At 39.0% G+C, this 4,488-nt stretch overlaps 1 non-coding gene across 1 annotated transcript; it reads left to right on the top strand.

The window, feature by feature from the left end:
- Nucleotides 1-4,155: 4,155 nt before the first annotated feature.
- On the top strand, nucleotides 4,156-4,263 carry LOC125086511 (U6 spliceosomal RNA). Its single transcript, XR_007123235.1, has one exon. It is a non-coding gene; the product is annotated as a U6 spliceosomal RNA (small nuclear RNA).
- The last annotated feature ends 225 nt before the right edge of the window (nucleotides 4,264-4,488 follow it).

The following is a 4,488-nucleotide window of genomic DNA, read 5'->3' as shown; positions in this document are numbered from 1 at the left end:
AGGAATGTCTTCCAGAACAATCCAGAATGACTTTGAGCCCACCACTAGAATTGTTGAGTTTAAAACACAGGGCCATAACTATTATCTAGGGACAGGGGCTGCCTGCTTGTCCCTGTCACCACTGTTATCGTCCTTGGACAGCCGCAAAGCAGGTGAATAAACACTAAATGTGGCAGGTTGTCACTCTTTGCCACAGCTGTCTCAACATCTAGGTAGCTGGAGAATGAAGAGTGGAATGCTGTTGCCAAAATCCTGATGTCTTCATGGCTGTGTGAGCTTATAGACACAGCCAAGAGAAGGAGGATGGCCTTCTACTTCACTTTTGCCTTCCAAGTGCTTTTAACTGGTGGCATCTAATTTATTTTTTGAACCCTACCTGCATGGAAACTGAGAAATACAGATTTTAGCTTTCCAGCTTCTGTAATACAGAAAGACACATGGAAGGAGGATGGTCATGTCAAGCCACAATATCCACCGCAGAGGACACCTAGATGAACTCCCCTAATTTATAAATGATGAATATGAGAATTATAGAAGTTAAGTAAGAATATGGCCCAGCCAAGACATATATTTGCCTTTATTGACTAAACCCAATGTTCTTTTCCACTACCTCCCACTGTCCCAAATCAGTCTCTCCCAAATGTGGTTAAACATTTAATGTCATTTGAAATTCATATCAATATATTTTTTAATGTGGCCATTAGAAAAGCAAATACCAAACTAAACTTGAATTTTAAAAATTAGATAAAATCATTAAGAAATATACTGTATTCCTGGGGCACCTGGGTGGCTCAGTGGGTTAAAGCCTCTGCCTTCGGCCCAGGTCATGATCCCAGGGTCCTGGAATCAAGCCCCACATCGGGCTCTCTGCTCAGCCTGTTTCCTCCTCTCTTCTCTCTCTGCCTGCCTCTCTGCCTACTTGTGATCTCTGCCTATCAAATAAATAAATAAAATCTTAAAAAAAAAAAAAAGAAATATACTATACTCCATCTTTGAGAGCTGGGCTTTGAGAATTTGGGCATAGGATTGTCTTAGTTGGTACTTCTGATAGTAGGAACAGGAGTTCCTAGTATTTCCTGATCCACCAATACCATGACCAAATAACAACACATAACTTCTATTTTTTAAAGGCATGCTGAAGATTTGTTGAAAGATCTCTCAAGTACTGCTTTATTGTTTTTCCGGAACACAATGTCTATTTTTAAATATTCTCAGTGTTTTTCCCAAGTATGTGATACTCTTTTTCAGTGCTACGATAAAAATAGATTTACCTATTAGATGAAAGTAAATAGAAATGGGAGCTCTAACATGACTTATTTAGATTTTATCCATGGAGAACATGAATCAAAAGATCTAAATTTTAGTTTGGGTCCTATCATTAGCCTCCCTGGGACAAGTCACTTATTTTCCTAGTGTCTGAATTTCTTCATGTTTAAACTTGGGATGATTAATGCCTGAATTGCCACTTAATACAGGGGTTGATGGAATAAAGCTAGATAATAGATATTTTTAAACAATATCCAGAGCTATCTAAAAATATAAGACGCTACTCTTATTGGTTATTTTATATTCTATTTAATGTTAGAAGTTATAATTCTTTTGCTTCAGAGTAAAAATAAACAGAAAAAAAACGGAGGAGGTTTTCTCTTCATTAGGCGTCATGGGCCTAGCTGTTTGGATTTGGGACTCATTTTAGCAAATAACGGCTAATGAGCAAGTAGGATGCTGGAGACCAAGTTAATAACATACAAAATGCTTGTACTTAGTGCAGCCTCGTTAAAGATGAGAAATTTAGAAAATGCGTGTGATTGTAGGTATGCCTTGAGAATATATCCTTAACCGCTAAGAACCTGACATACCTTCCCACTTTGCTTCTGTTGCTTAGAGGGGCATTTAACTGCAGTAACCTGTTCAGTTCTGCTGATCTTAATTTTTTTTTTTTTAAGATTTTATTTATTTATTTGACAGAGAGAGATCACAAGTAGACGGAGAGGAAGGCAGAGAGAGAGGGAAGCAGGCTTCTCGCTGAGCAGAGAGCCCGACGTGGGACTCGATCCCAGGACCCTGAGATCATGACCTGAGCCGAAGGCAGCGGCTTAACCCACTGAGCCACCCAGGCGCCCCTGCTGATCTTAATTTGATGCTCTTTCTAACACTGACAGATTTCAGTTCAAGCTGACCTAAAGAGGCTCCCATGCCCCAGGTTCGTATCCTCCACTTTCTGCCATGAGATCTTATCTTGGACTTTCTTACTATGGCCTGATGCGTTCACTTCTCTGTCCGGCTCCCCTGGGATTTTTTATTCTGTCAGTTTGTCAGTCTGAGACAGATTAGCAGACTCAGACTTGACTCTCTTGACGTTTAACTCAACAATGGCCACTTTTGCCCTTATCTTGTGTGCTGTAGGCCCTTTTTAGGCCTTATTTTACTTGGATTTGGTTAATTTTGAACTTCATAACTATATCATATCATAGTCTGTGGAGTCATGCTTCTTTTATTCAATATCAGATTTCTGAGATTCTTTATTCAATATCAGATTTCTGAGACTCTTCCATGCAGTAGCATGTAACAGTATTTCACTCATTTCAGTATTCTCTAATCACTATATAAATATAGTTTATGTATTCCTTGTCTGGTCAACACATTTTTTTTTTTCAAGATTTTTTGTTGTTAGGATTAACACTGTGTGAACATTTTTGTGTGTGTGATAAGAGTTTATTAAGTGGAGATACAGAAAAAGCTCTCAAGAGTGAGAGGGTCCCAACAGCATTTCCCTCTATGAATATTTTTATACACATTTCCCATTACACATACACATTGAAGATTTTTCCTTTGGCATGTATTCCTAGGAGTGGAATTACTAGGTTGTAGATGATACCATGGTCAGATTTATAAACTAATGTCAAACTGCTTTCTGGAAAATTAGTTTTATATTCTACAAAGAAGTTAAATATGTAAATAAAATCTTTATCTATCCTTCATTTCCCTGTAGCTATTATAGTATTTCTTTCCCTCTTCACAGCCAACCTCTTAAAATAGTTGTCTATGCCCAACAGTGATTCTTACTCAGCTTTTACTCAGTACCCAGTCAACTGCCATCTGACTTCTGTCCTCAGCCCTCCATGAACCCACCAAAGCTAGGGTCATGGGTAATGCACTTGGAATCATTTTCTCATGAATTCCTGGCATTTGAATTCTCTGATCTCTCCTTCTTGAAAGTTCCTTCCCTCAAGTATTCTCAATCTATTACTTAAAATGAATATTTCTGGAGGGCCCTCTTCCCCTCCCCCCATACACTCTCTGCCTACGCAGTCCTCAATTATCCTGTCTTCACTTGTTAAGTATAGGTTGATGTCTCCCAAATTCGAATCTCCAGGGCACCTCTCCTTCTTCAGCTTGAGGCTTGTGGATCTAACATCCTATTCAGCACCTCCATTCTAATTCAATTTACACACATGCGAACATTCCTGACCATCACTTATCCTTGCACTTCCCACCCAACACTTCTCCTCCCACCATATTCCAAATCTCACCTAGGAAGTTGAGGGCAGCAATGGCCACACAACTGACCGAGCCAGGATCTGGAGTGTCATTTTTTTTTTTTTACTTTTTCCTCTCTTTTACCAACACACTCAATCATCAAATCTTATAGACTCTAGCTCCCAAAGGCCTCTCATACCTGTGTAGTAGCACAACCAATATTCTCTTAGTCTAGAAAGGGACACAGGATCAGATGATAATGATTAAGAAAATCATTAAAAGAGAAAAAGCACAGTTTGAATAGCAGGAGTGCTGGGCAAGGACCAAATAAAGAACATAGTTGAGATCATGGTAAGTAACTGGAGAGGTTTCAGATGGCCCAAGTGCTCACAGTAGGGAATCATTCTACAGGATTCAGCCATCCAATCGCAGAGTAATTACATATTAAAATGAGAAAATCCAGATGCTGGGGAGACCAAGTTAATGGAACCAAACTCACCTGTTGGGAATCAAGAACAATGAATATAAATCAATCAATGGAGAGAGACTGGGTTACCAGGAGAAACCGGTTCCTGAAAGCCTGGGTTTCTGATGTCAGCTAAGTGGGGTCAGGAGCACTGTCTTAAATCATTTACTCTTATGATGTCAGTTAAGCTTTATAAAAACTCTTTTGTAGTGCTTGCTTCGGCAGCATATATACTAAAATTGGAACGATACAGAGAAGATTAGCATGGCCCCTGAGCAAGGATGACAACACAAATTCGTAAAGCATTCCATTAAAAAACAAAAAACAAAAAAAAAACTGTTTTGTGTGAGTATAATTCTTATTCCCATTTTACAGATGGAAAAAACCTGAGGCTTGGAAAAATAGTTTCCTCCAGCCAAACATCTGATAAGTGGTAGAGGCAGGAATCAACCCCCGAAGTCTGGCTCTAAAGACTTTGTTCTTCTATGAAAAAAGGTTTTCTTTTGCTACAGTTTTGGACATTACTTACACCCATATTTTGC

Source organism: Lutra lutra, chromosome 15 (assembly GCF_902655055.1).
Source record: "Lutra lutra chromosome 15, mLutLut1.2, whole genome shotgun sequence".
In the NCBI taxonomy this organism is placed as follows: domain Eukaryota; kingdom Metazoa; phylum Chordata; class Mammalia; order Carnivora; family Mustelidae; genus Lutra; species Lutra lutra.
The sequence above is the reverse complement of the archived record's forward strand: the minus strand, read 5'-3'. Positions and strand labels throughout refer to the sequence as shown.